Source organism: Nyctibius grandis, chromosome 4, assembly GCF_013368605.1.
Source record: "Nyctibius grandis isolate bNycGra1 chromosome 4, bNycGra1.pri, whole genome shotgun sequence".
NCBI classification, from domain to species: domain Eukaryota; kingdom Metazoa; phylum Chordata; class Aves; order Nyctibiiformes; family Nyctibiidae; genus Nyctibius; species Nyctibius grandis.
In genome coordinates, this window is record NC_090661.1 from 100,135,421 (window position 1) to 100,149,701 (window position 14,281).

The window sequence follows — 14,281 nt, forward strand, 5'->3', positions numbered from 1 at the left end:
CTGAAAATATTGAATTGCCTCGAAGTCAGTGAGCTCAGCTGAGCTTTAAGTAGCCTGTGTACCAGTACAATATCATAACACTAGAACTATGAGAAGCCTCCCACTGAAAGGAAGTTTTGCTTTAAATAGAAGCATCAGAGATGACTATATTTATGTTTCTACTCAGATAAGGCGTTTTTGGACATCACAGATTGATATAAATGGTTTAGCACGGAGACATATCCTGTTGGGCTCACCTGCACTGTGTGTGTAATTCATGGGGGAAAAAAATCTTTGCCTTCATCCTTCTTCTCGTCCTTTAAAATCATTATGTGAAAACAGAGGAAAAGGTTAAAGGAGGTATCAAATACTGTGAGCTAGTACTAGCAAGATCAGTCTAGTTTATCTGCACAATACTCTCAGAGGCTACGAAGGACATGTCCTCACTGCCTTGCCATGGGGGATAGGAAGGAATAAGCAGTGGTCCTAAGTCAGTGGGGAGAGGGAAAACTAAACTCAGAGACTACGTCAACAGGAGCAATGCCCACTTGAATTAAATCTGTGTTACTATTTTAAAATTTCATGTTTGTTTTGCAGGAGGGTATAGAGATTCCCAGTGGGTACTTTGCAGCTGTACCCACTGAATTAAATGTTCACAAACAAGCAAATGCTGAGCAGGACAGAAGGCTGCTTTAAGTCAGCCTGATGATATTGACTTCAAGGATCTGACCCACAGTGCCTGACTTCAAGGCTTTTTATTATTGATCAGATGTTACCAAATTTATGGCAGAGATCAATGTACATGTGTTCTAGGCACAGCTGTAAACATGTGTCTTTCAGGATACCAGTTAGCCACAGAACGTTTCTTCTTCAACATTACAGAGATAAAAGATAGAAGGTTTATAGCCATTTTTAAAAGCATTCAGAAGTCTGTGTGTCTGGGGAGAGGAGATGGGCAGAGCCACGCGCTGGGTACAAAGGGATGTGTGTCGGTGGCAGCTGGCTTCTCCATCTCACACCGGTCAATGGCTGAGCTCTTCCATCTTTTGATTCCCCACGTGCATATTTTGTGAATAAACTTTTGTGAACAGTGCAACTAACAGAATTTGGCTATTTCAAAAAGTTTGTACCTCAGCTTAAGCAAAGATAGTTCTTTATATACATTATTTTGTCCTCATTAAATCGCAAACATCAGAAGAATTAGGCCATCTCAAAAGGGAGGTTGCAGTAGTCTTCCATGGTGGAAAATATGGTAAACTACAATATGAGGTTTGCTACCTGATTCCAGTATAATATATTCCCCCTTTTAAATGTAATAATCTTTTTTTTTCCTCTCCAGAGTCCTATTTTCACAAAGTATTTGAAAGTTAAGGCATATCAGACTGTAGACTGCCGTGCTTTTCCTTCTGCCACCTTCTGCACATGCATTATGAAACGGTTTTTGATGGTACAGCTTTTTGACTGCAAAAAGGGCATACGGTTTTTGCAAAGGGCTCTTTGATGCGCAGCGCAATGGCAGGCCACATCCTGCAGTTGTTTAATGAGCTGCCACAGTCGTGTCAGCATGAGAAATGTCAACCCAGGACCCAAGCGGGGGAGGGATGCGGTGCTGACTACAGTTAATTGTCCTACATTAACTCCAGTAAAACACTGTCAAGTGAAAATCATCAAAAAAATGTATGAATCGTTGTGAATGGAGTCCAGATTGAAAAGCTTCTGGCTCATGCAGCTGCAGCGTGTGTGACCTAACCGGGGTTTGATAGGAAAAAGTTGCCATGGGAATGGTACGGCATTGTTCATGGCTGACTTCAGCCGTTATTGTTGCGCTCTGATTACAGCTTTTGTTTCACTGCGCAGTACGGTTGTTACACGCCAGCTTGAAACAAAGGTGTATTGACATGCAATGGCTGAGTTGAAATGATTTCTATTTATAGAGATGTCACTGCTTTAAGCTAGGAAAAAAAAATCTCTATTACTATTTCAGAAAATACTGAGTATTTTAGTATAAATATAGCATATGCTTAGAAGATAGTTCCCATTAAAATCGTTTAAATATCATTACTGGAAATTGTTATTGGCCACGAGGACCATAGTGCCTGATGGCTTCAACAGGCTGTGAGGCAGCACCCGAACAGACAGGCCGCCGGCGAGCAGCGCGGGGGAAGAGCCTCCACACCGCCAAACCACTGATTCCCTTTCTGCTGACCGCTCTCCATTAAACTCAACATTAAAATCAAAGCAATTCCGCGTTCAAAAAGCAAAGCTGCAGAGAACGGCTGTGAGCCGGGCCACACGTGTTGCGGTGACGCTGACAGCTGAGGCAGCGGCGGTGCCTCCGGCCCCGCCGACGGGGACTACAACTCCCGTCATGCACTGCCGCGCCCGGCCCGCGCCTCCCCCGCCGCACTACATATCCCAGAAGGCCCCGCGGCGCCCGGCACCGCCCGCGAGGTGGTGCTGCGGCGCATGCGCGCGGCGGGGCGGGGGCCTCGGCGCTGTCGCCGCGGTCGGTGGCGGGGGCAGGCGGTGAAGTTTCTTCGGAGGGAGAAGGGGCGGGAGGAGAAGGGGCCGCCCGCCGCGCCGTGCTGGGCCGGGCCGGGAGGGGAGCGCGGCAGGAGGCGGCGAGTTCCCCCGCGCGGCCCGGCTCTCCTCACGGGGGCTCCCGGACTGCCCTGGACTCCAGTAAGTGCCTCGGCCCGGGGCGGGGGCGTTGAGGCGGCGGGGCCGGGGGGGCTGCGGCGGCGGGGCAGGCCTGTGGGGCAGGCGCCCGGTTGATGCTCTTCCTTCCGTGCTGGCCCGGTGTTCGGCCGGGCAGGGCACTGTCCTGTTCCCGCGACGCCCCTGCCTTTGTGCAGCTCCTCGATCGTAACCGCTTCGTGCCGTTCCCTTCCCTCCTCCTTCTCCTTTTTCTGCCTTTTCGCGTTCCCTGGAAGCCGCCGCCGCCTCGGCGTGGGGGCTCTCCCGGTGTTTCCCCTCGGGGCAGGGCATAGGAGGCCGTGGCTTAATTGCCCTGGTAAAGCAGCCGAGGCTCTGTCACATCCCCAGAGGTAAGAGGATGATCTCATTACCCGTAATATTTTTTTTTTTTCCTTCTCTCTTCTTCGCAACTTCGGTCTTTGAGCATGATGGGAAGGAGCGATCTTATCTGGGCAGAGCCTGCAGTGATGGTGCCTGCGAGGGTGTGGGCTCCCGGAGCACCCCGCCTGCTCGGCTGCCGAGCCGGGCCTTTCTCGGCTCTGCTCCCCTTTGCTATTGAAATCTCCAGCTGCAGCCTCAAGGCGAGCTGAGTGCGACTGGGACAGCGAACACTTAGTGCGTCGTTTGGTTTTAGCTTTCGAGGGCGCTGGTTCCGAAGAGGGCTGTCTTGGAAAGCTGTTGCCTGTGCTAGCAATGCAAGCCTGCACCTCTGAGTCGTGTTCTAGCTTAGTTGGAACCTGGGCTGGTTATTCACTGAAGCAAAATGTCTTTAAATGGATAAATTGACTATAAATGAACGTTAAACTGTAACGAATATTGTTATATTTGCAGTTTTTAGCACATGTGAAATTTCAGATAGGCATTTGACATGCTACTAACTTAACACAGACTTGAATATTGTATGTATTGTGCGTTTCCCTTAGGCGTAACTGATGCATAACCTTCATAAAAGGCATTATATTATTGCATAAAATGCTTGCAAAGTAACATCAAGAGGACAATTTCTCTTTGGGGAACAGGCTTCTGTTTTGAGGCCTTTTTTTAAAAAAAAGTCTAATTTTCACTAATCAATGTACTGTGTTAGTTTATAAACAAGCAAAAAGAACAGTTTATCTTCAAATGGGGAAACAGTTATTAATTTGCCAGGCTGAGCATTATAAATTAGGCATGAGCAAAATGGTGTTGCTTATCTGAGTAAAGCTGAGAGGGAGAATTACTTTTTTCTTAGATTCTTAAGAGCTAGATCTCTCCATGCTTCACCTTTTTACAAAAGCGTAGTACTTTTAAAGACACTGCTACACATCCCTGCATATAGTAAGCTGAATGGCATCAGCTTTTTTGTTGCTTTACTAAAAGAGGCCATGATGTCTGTAAAGGTGCATTTTCTGTTACCCAATCCCATACACAACACTGGAAGGCAGAGCCATATTTGATCATATGGTTTGGGCCTAAGAGGTGCCAGGAATAGCTTCTTTCTGTTGAATCCAGGAGGGTTTGTTTTTTTTTTCTTCTTTGATTTGTCCACTTCCTTTTTATACTTGGGCTGTGTTCATTATGATGCAGCGCAAACACGATCTTTACTGAGATGGAGCTGTGCATGGTGACTTTGGCTGGTTGCTCTATGATGATTTACTCTGTCTTAATGTATTTACTGTACTGCACTTTTAAGGATGGGGTGGTTTTTTTAATACTTTTGATTTGAAAGTAGTTATGAAGTATGATGAAGTCTTGTATCAGTTTATTTCACAGCTGAATTACAGGTGCAACTTTAAAGCAAATTCAGTAGTCCTTGAGAAGGTCTATACATCCAGTTATGTATAGGAAGACTTATTTAAGTTTTATCACTTGTTCTCATGAAGCTCCATGTTGGATAAATTCACAGGACACTTGCTGTGTTCTAGTAAGTCTTAACAGTGGGTTTGGAACAGTGGACTTGCCCTTTAGGTCCCTGCAGTCTTGTCTCCTACTTGTGGTTGTTATTTTTACTTGATAGAGTCACACAAGTAACAATACATAGAACTGTCAGGTATGTAAAGCAGAGAAGTGTAGAAGTGCTGTTTTCCTGTTTGTAACATGAGTAAGTGTTAAAAGTGGGCTGAAATCTCTCATGGTAAAGAGAGATTCGTAGCCTGATTGATATTTGGAGGAGAGCCTTTCAATTCAGGGATAAATAAGCACTAATGTTGTAGAAAGTGAGAATTCAAGAGATAATACACAGGGTTTTTGTGTATTGTAGGTATCACTGAATACCAGACTGCTGGAGACACTTTGCATAAAAAGTAAAACTTTGTGTGACTCTCTTGTGTTCTTTTTGCAGTTATTTTAAACATTGCAATTTTATTTTGTTAGTGTAGAAAATTTAATTTTCAGTTAGTAAATTGTAAAGATGAAATCTATTTTCTTAAGCTATTTCTGTGTTTTATAACTACAGTTGGCCTTATGTTCCATTGTATAGCTATGCATTCCAAGGGTGGAAATAAAAAGATGCACAGTAGGTCACTGACAGGTATATTGCAGCGTTTAAATGTTTCAGTGGAGCAGATGCTTTCATTAAATTAGAGAATAGGCAAAGAAGAAGCAGTTTATGAAGAAAATAGGAAGGATCTTAATACTTTTCCTCCTTCTCTCCCGCTGTATTTATTCTTCCTCAGGAGTAGTAACTGAGTGACAGAAGACAGACGAACGCATGGGGAATGAGGAAGGTGTGTATATGAGGAAAAGACCTAAATGCAGGAAAAGGCCTTAGTTTTTCCAGGTAGCTGTGGCTTATTTCAGAAGACAAGGGAGTTATATCAGCAGAAATAATAAAGGCTGACTGTGTGTCAGAGAGTTAGTGTAGAAGAGAGGAAGTGCAAAAGTCAGTTTTAACAGATTAGAAAGAAGTTGAGGACATTACTGAAATGTGAACAGATACTTACTTGTAATACAGTCTCCAGTGTAGTGTTGGACATAGCCCGGACTGCCAGGCCTGCAAAATTCTTTATCTATTTTGGTAGGTTTAGAATTCCATCGATGACTTTATTACTAAATGTTCCTGGTCATTTAAGCTGACAGTTATCATAGTAAATGTAGTTTCTTTCAAAATGCAGCAAACCAGCAGTACTGGGAAGTGAGTGCAAGCTCTAAGTGAGAAGTTTCCTTGCATGCCATGGTGTGCACTTTCTTGTATCCAGCTGTATGTCCGTGTTTGTCTAAACAATGGCTTGTGATACAAGAGCATGTATCTTTCTTGCAAGATGGCTTTGGGTTTTTTTTCCCTGATAATTCTGAACAATAGAAACATTCTTAGAAAATACTTACGGGGATTTGAAGCCAAATAAACCTTTGTGCAGCTTTATAATTACATGAAAATACAGGATAGTAGCTTACTGCAGTGCCAGAATATGGGAATTTAGGTAACTGGCTTTAGCATACAACGTTTTTACAAAGTGGAGTGAGTGCTATAGATGTCACCAGGTAACAATTGATACGAGAAATACAACAGTCAGTACACATATTCTTTTGGTTTTGAACCTAAATGTGACATGGCTAGAAGCATTGCTTTCAGTGATTTATAAAATTATATGAGAAACATAAATATCAAAATTCTAGTGAGCTTATCTGACACACAGAAATAATGTAGCTGCTTTAAAAAAATTCCCTGCTGAAGAGGTCAGCGTAACAAGTATGGTTCAAGTTCAAGTTTTGAAGTTACGCTTTAATGCACAGAATGACTGAAATGAATTGGAATAGGAGATATGGCTGAGCTGTTTCAAAATGTTTTCTACTCTTACACTGATCTCTCAAATTAGGACTTTGAAAATTTGTACGTCTAAGGTCATCTTGATACATGCTGTAGCTTAACTTTGAGAGACATTTAGATATGTATTCATATACGACTCAGTTTTATAAATAACACTTTCCTGTTAGTGCTAGGTAAAGCAGCAGGGTTTTGTTGCTGTTGAGGAAGGAAGCTTGGTTCATTGTCTCAGCACTGAGCTGCGTTTTCTCCCTTCAGGGACTTGCAGAAGCATCTAGAATGTGTAGGTGTTTCTTTAATCTTGGAGAAGGAACTTATTAAGCTTTCTGGTGCAGAACTATATGAGCCACTTACTTTTAACAGATGTTATCTGCACGAGTAGGGAGTTGCAGGTCTGGTAGACATTTGTGGCATTCAACAGTTTAAACAGTTTTCAGGTTTGAACATATGCCTTTGCCTTGAAAATCTGAATAGTTTCAGGTATTTTATGTGGAAGAAAGGTGGTTCAATGGTGAGGTTGCTGCTCTGGGACTTGGGAAACAGGTTCAGCTCACTGTGTTGCCAAAAGCTTCCTGTGTGGCCTGGGACAAGCTGCTTCTCTGTCCCTCCATTCTCATACTGAAACTGCTAAGAGCAGTAGCAGCTCTGTGCAATGCAGAAGTGTTACAAGTGTCAGTCAGGTTTTGATGTGTTCAGGTGCGGTACTAACGTGCAGCATGTTGCTCCACGGTGCTAGGAGGGAGAAGGTGAAGAGTCTGCCCAAGTTAGAAGCTAGGGGTGAGCTCCAGGCAGAAGGAGTAAAATCAGAAAAATAAAGGGGGAAAAGAAGTTTTGACTGGAAATCTCTTGGATCGGTGAAAAACAGAGAAAGCAAGTCCTTAAAGCTTTAAGGAGCGCTGCATTGCTTTGTTTGCAAAGCAAAGTATAAAAACAGTGCTTAAAATACCTGAATGAGCCAGGCAAATCTTTCCTATTATGATTCTGCCACACAGGGAGCAATAGCAAAGCTGTCTCTGTTCCTCTGTCAACTGCTCTCTTCTTTGGCAAATGCTTTTAATTCTAGCTAACCATTACATCCAGATGTTTTAGCTATCAATTTTATTCATGTGTTCTGCTGGCGTGATAGGCAGAATCTCTTAAATTCAGTCTGATTTATTGACTTTTCATGTGAAAGAGGTTGAGAAAAGATAGCTTGTCTACCTCCCCACTCCCCCAAGGGGGAAAAGAATTTGCAGCCACCTCTAAAGAGCAGTGTCATTAGTAAATTTATAGAGCTAAAAGTATTTTGGATTTAAAAATCCTTCTGGTGGAAATATAAGATGATATTGTTATTGCTGTAAACTGAAAATGTAGACTAGACAGCAATTATCAGGCTTTGCAAATGTGTTTTCATCGTTGAGAGTCAGCACTCCCAGGAACAGTCTCTCTATACTGACCGGTTGGAGATAAATTCATTAGTTTAATATATAATTGTTTTGATGTGTCTGCTCTCCATGGGTGCTTTGGTACCCACCACATTTACATCCCATGTTCAAGAAAATGTGTTTGAACGTGTTCAGACTAGTGACTTAATTAAGTGTTCTTCTTCTGTTAAGCCCTGAAACAGTTACATGTCAGGTTTGTTGTTAAGAGTGAGCAGTCCTCTCAAAACTGCACTTCAAAAGATGTTGTTATATTGGTTAACTCTTTAGGGAGGCTTATAATAACAAATGGAAACTTAGGCTGGACTAATAATTCATCTGGCAAGTTATTTCTGTAGCTAGTAGACTCAGTGCCTGTTTCTGCGCCACTGCTGCAAAGGTAGGTAGCAGTGCTTAAAGGATGTTCTTGCTTCAGAAGTGTTCCTGCTTATTCAGGACTTCAGGCTTTGGGTATATTTTTTTCTCGTTAACTTTTTTTTTTCCCTTCCTTAAATCAGATTCATTGTAGGTGCTATAATTTATTTATGCTGTTTTGCTAATTTGTGCTGGTGCCCTGATTTTTGCGTGAAGGAGCAGGATTTCTTAGGGAGGCCCATTTGTCCCCTTTGTGGGGGAAGGCTGCAGTACAGTATATTAAAAACCAGTCTGTTGCATGCTCATGGTAAGTTCAGGATTTCCAGGCATATTGTGGCACATACATAGGACTTGCGATTCTTCTGGAGTATTTCTGTCTTGCTGTGTGTAGGCCAGGCAGCAATCCTGCAAAGTGCCAGGAGCCTGATGACTTCCTGGTAGTATTGGGATTACTCCATAGGTGGAGCATTGTTATTCTCCATATGTGTTGTAATTTACACTTTGAGAAACACCAATGTCAGTGCAGAACAACAGCTGTGCAGTAGCCTGGTATTTGTGTCATTGCACAAATCAGAAGAACGGTAAGGAAGAAAGTCAGCCACAGGCATGGGCTGTACCTGGTGGGAGAACAATTCCTTGGGCTCACAGCTTGCTTCCAGGGAGGAAGGCTGCTGCAAATGAATTGTGTGAGAAGTGGTAGAGAAGTATGTGCTTTTCAGTGAAGTATTAGTGTGCTGCTACACTATGGTACAAAACCTATCGTTGCAGATAAGCTTTTATTTTATAGGGTTTCTCTCTGTGTTAGGTGAGACTTTTATTAAATATACCGGAGTGAGATTTCGTTTTCTTAATTTAAGAAGTATGAAAAAGGTGGTGGTGCGGGGGGGAGTTATGACCTGAAAACCTTGCCATTTGATGGGAGCTTAATTTTCTCCGCACACCATGGTAAACAGGAGCTGGTATGTGTTCTGTAAATGAGTATTGGTTCATTTATGTGAGACAGACGCCTTATTCTTCCTAAAGAACTTTCACTAAACTTGTACTTACTGAAGAGCTATGAGGTTAGTCCTAATTGCTGTGAATCCTTGTGTAGTACTAATGTGATTGATAAGTAAGCTAGATTCTGGAGGAGACATCGTGTCTTCGTGGTAGCAGGAATTTTGGCCCACACAGTGGCTTATGCAATGAACTGAACATGGTCTGTACCGCAGAGTCTCACAGTCTTAAAATAAGTGAGGTGAAATCTTAACAGCAACAATTTTTCCTTCCCAAAGTATTAATGTAGATGAGCCATTGCATTTTGTTATTCTGCATTCAATTTGCTAAATTAGATCTATAAAATCAAATTTGATAATCAGTTACTTGCTTTGTGTGCTTTGGTTTCATTAAATCCTTTTACATTTTTAAAAATGGTCAAACCAAATACCTGATCATATTCTTTTTGTTACTTGATACTTTAAATGAACTGAAAAATCAGTTATTTCAAGTCCTTGTTAGACTCCACAGTTTGGTTATGAGCGTTAAATATGTTTGCTTGCTTTGTTCTGAGCTCACTGTAGACAAAATTGTTAAATGTGGCTTAAACTTGTGTTCAGATGGCCTGTAATATGCTGTGCTGCTAGTAGACATAGGTAATGTGAAATCACAGTTTGGAGGTATTCAGCTATTCAGAGCTGGCTTTAGACTGTCTTAAACATGTATAGTTTAATGGAATTAGTCCGAGTATGATATTCTTGCATTTAAATTTGGAACTTGCCTTTGGATCTATACGTAAAAGGTGATCTTTTACTATTGCAACGCTAAGTTTCCCTCTGTTTGGCTTCTGCCCAGTGTTTTCAGCACAACATTTTGGTTGTGGCAGATTAATTTTGGAAGTACTACTTAAACCCACACTCTTATGTACATGCTGCTATTTCTTTAACAATGTAAGAGTACTCTGTGAAAACTGAGGAAGATATTTTCAACTTGTTCATTTCCTAAGCAGCTGGCCTTTTGATTTTTTGCATATTTCACAGGAAGAAGGTCTGTGTTTGTTTGTGCTGGGGAGTTTCTACCCAGGATTCAGAGTGAAAATCAGCAACACTGTCTCAAAAATGGCAAACTTTTTTTTTTTTTTAACCAGCCTTACCTTCTTTTTGTATTGAACTTCCTCAGGTCAAATAAGCTTCATTAGGACTTCTAGTTTGATGGAGATCGTCTTAGTCCTTCAAAGTCATTGGGATGCTTTTGAGGCTATTGCCTTTTCATATTTGAAGACAGGTTGGGGTTGAATTTGAAATAGCTGGCAGTGTGTGGAATCTTGAGTTTTCAGAGTGACTGGCCTAGATGAAACAGTTGCTAGTAATGAAACTAAACTGTTTTTTTATCAATGAGTATCTAGTAATAATAAGTAATCCTAATAAGTAATGTGCTTATTCCCTGCTTAATTTTTAATTTGGTTTAGTTGTCATGAATGGAACAATTTCTATAGACTAATGCACGCAAGCATTTTCAAGAACGAGGACCTAATTTGTCGTATTTGGAGTTTTATGTACAGCGCTTATTTAAAATTTTGAAAAGGCCCATAATAACATCAAAAATAATTGCAAATAATAATCAACTCTGAACCTTCATTATTAAGCATTTTAACTAGTCTGTAACTGAAATTAATAAGCTTTGACTTATCTCATACAATCCTCAAAACAGATTTTTCGAAGTGAATTAGTGTAACTATATTGTTTTCCTCTGTTGTGCTCATCTGTCTGGTTGTATCTCATTTTGAGTAACTTTGTGTTACCTAGACTTAATATGAAGTGATGAAAACTGTACTTCTGACTGTTGTAAAAACTTTGCACTATTGAATGTATTCTTTCACTGTCATTTAACTTTGTTATTTTACTTCATTGCTTTCCAGGCTAGGCATCACTCATAAGTTATTAATAGATAAATTTCAAGAGTGTCTTTTATGGCCTCATTGCACAGGATGCTTCCTTTTATTTGCGTTAGCTCTGTGCACTTAGAAGGACGATTAAAATACTGGTTTTAGCTAGGCAAAAACCATAAATAGGTGAGGTTTTTTTGTTTTGACTGTCTTAAGAGATCAGTGATAGAGAGGAATTTTGCATCCTGTGCCCTGCGTTTCCTCATTTCGTCATATCCCAAAGCCTTTGGCTGCTATCGCGAATACCTTAAAATGGAGGAAAGGGGTTAAATTAAGAGCGTGAAACATCACTTGCAGAAATTCCTGCGGAAGTTTTTGAGGCAGTACCAATCTGTTCCATCGTGGAACTTGCAGGTCAGTATTTGAAATAGGCCAGCAGATGATGGATTCAGGTAGCTTCAGAACATTTTCCTTAGAACTCCCTTAAAACATACTGATATTTTTATCTTGACAAGGGTAACGTTACTGCAGTTTAGCCTAAAGATGAAGAGCTTGTGTGTAGGTTGACATCATCGTCTGTGGTGAATGATTGCGGTTTTCTGGCGAGCAGTGTGTCTGGAGTTGGGAGGCAGACTGAAATGGCTGTGAAAAACCTTAACTGCCAGCGTAGCAGTGGTGAACATGGTGGTGGTCCGTGTTCATTAATTGCACGCATCTTTTGTGGTTAACTTCATCTTGGTTGTTTCTCACTTCAGTTTGAGCCAAATGTTTCTCATTGGCATATTATTACAACAAGGGTGTTGAGGTGTTGCAGGATTTACTGGATTCAGGCTGTACTGAAAGAAGGTATATCAGACTGTATGCTTTGATGCATTTCTGTTGTAAAATATATATTTTAATAAACGTTGGTTATATGTGGAAGTTGAAAGCACCTGGAAGTAATGCTGTAACATTTAAGTAGTAGATAGTATGGAATAAAAATAGTCATTTGACTTGCTGAGGTACACTGGTAAAGAAGGGAATAGCTGGCTTACCCTGATTTGACAGGTCTTGTGGAAAACAGCAGATCAGATGCATTTTGAAGAGAGAATGATGATGGAGTAAGACTTAAGTGCAAGATAAGACTGCTGGTTTTGTTAGATGATTCATCAGTGCAAATGATGATTCTTCTGTATTGTGGCCTGGTTGGAAGGTGGATTAGGTGCTGGGGGAGGGATGGATTGTTTGATATGCCTCATAGATTGATCAGGGATAGGAGAGGTCGATGGTATTGGTACTTATTTCAGGTTTTTTAATTTTGAATATTAACTTCTTATGCTTAGGAATTCTCTTCCAGGTGAATACTGGCCTTTTGCAGCTGCTTTTTTCCTTCTTCTTGACCACTTTAGAGAAGGAATCTAAATTTAGGGATTGGCATATCCTGGAGACTTCCAGTTCCCATTTGTAGATGTAGTTAAAATGTTGCCAATTGATATGCTAGAAGCATATGAAACAAAGTCATTTCCTTGCTGTTTAACAGAAGCTACAAGGTCTGTTGTACCCTCTAGAACAAAAATCAGTGAAGGATCTTTGGGAAATAGAAAAACTCAGTGTGTAATTTTGAAAGTCAATCCTAAATTAACTTCAGTTGTCATCAGAATTGTACCCAAGTCATCTCACCAGCTCCGGCATTAGTGTTTTTCTGTCATGTTTTGGGTACTTAGAAAATTGTGGCTTTAAGAGGTTTGTAAAAGATGAGTAGAGACGTCTGTTGGCTTAAATTATCTGTTTGGTGTTCTGCCTCTACTGGAAGGTTTTCAAGGGATTGAAAATAAAGAAGTTTGATCAACTGTCCTGGAAGATTTATGTGACTGGTTTTCAGAGGCTATTCTGAGCTGGTTGTCTCAGGGTTGAGGTTTATTTTTTCCCCTTCCTCCTCTTCGTTGTCCTGGATGTATTCAAGAAGGAAAGCTTTCATTGCTGTGTTCTTCAGGGTATAAGCAGGACAGTCTGAACTCATCCCTTACCCTTGGGAGTCAGTAAATGGAGTAAATGGCCAGTAAAAGAGATGACCAACTGGAGAGTAGGTGATTTACAGCAGGAAGTTGATAGTAATTGCCTAGGCAAAAGCCAAGAGCGCTCAATAATTAAGGTGTCCCTGAAACTGCAGGAAAGACTGGAGATTGCTGGGGATGCTGCTTGCCTTCCCTTGGCGGTGATGGAGCTAGTGTAAATAGTAGAGCTTAAAAAGGGGGGTGGGGAGGAGCGATGGGCATGACTCATGGCATCATTTTAAATTTACCAAGTGTAGTTTTATTAATACTGTTCATCATTTCGTAGAGATGAGTAAGTAGTAATGTATGTTTCTTAATCTTAGCTAATAGAAAAAGAACCCTGAAGTCTTCTCCTGTGGTAGGTTAAATTCAAAGTTCAAAATGTCTGTACGCTAATAGAGCAGGAAGTAGAAGTGTTAGTCTAAATTAAAGAAATAAAAATAATGAAATTATACAGAAAACTTGAGGAAAACGTATGTAAAATAAAGCTAAAAGGTACTGAGCGGTGCTCATCTTGCTGTATTTTGTAATCAAGCTTTCATGTGGAGAGTGCAAAGCCTATTATATGGTCTTTTTATTCATACCAAGTTCCGCTTTCTCTAGTAAGCCAGCAGGCCGTGGTTTATGCCTGCTTGTGGAAATCAAGCATTAGCTGTCAAAGGAGAGATTGGGCCGTAGAAATGTTACCTCACATGCCACTTTAATACTCTTGTATAGACTTTGTACTTGAAGATACAGAGGCTGCAACCAAACTGTAAAGGAGGTGAACTCACGAGCAGGTGCTGGTGTGAAACTAAAAATATAAATGAATGTAGGAGAGTTTAAGCCGTCTGTTATAAATGGTGAAACGAGATGCTTGTGTGCCTTTGCAGGTTCTAGCTGTGCAGTCATGCACTTAGTTATGGACTGGGAGAAGGTGATCTGTGATTTTTATTTATAGTGGTGCCCAGGAGGCCAGGCAGCCTTCGGTTTGTGATATAAATGTTGAGGAGTGTTGGTATATGGTATAACCCAGAGGAAAAAAGTGGTGAGAGGGGAAAGCTGAGAGAAGCTGAGCTGATGAGGTATGTACCTACTTAAATTAGTACACCGCCACTGGAAAGAGGGATGTAAGACTTCAAAAATAAGTGAGATGCCCTGTTTGGATTGTAACACAGCCCTCTGAGTAGGAATTTTAAGGAGCTGAGAGATTTCTGAA

The 14,281-nt window shown here is 41.2% G+C and overlaps 1 protein-coding gene across 7 annotated transcripts in view; it reads left to right on the forward strand.

Annotated features, from left to right (window-relative positions):
- Positions 1-2,477: 2,477 nt before the first annotated feature.
- The window catches only part of PLEKHA1 (pleckstrin homology domain containing A1), a 39,932-nt gene continuing 28,128 nt past the window's right edge, over positions 2,478-14,281 (forward strand). For all 7 annotated transcript variants that reach the window (XM_068398224.1, XM_068398223.1, XM_068398226.1 and 4 more), the window contains exon 1: positions 2,478-2,661. The gene's annotated coding sequence lies outside the window, so the exon portion shown is untranslated. The remainder of the gene's footprint in view (positions 2,662-14,281) is intronic.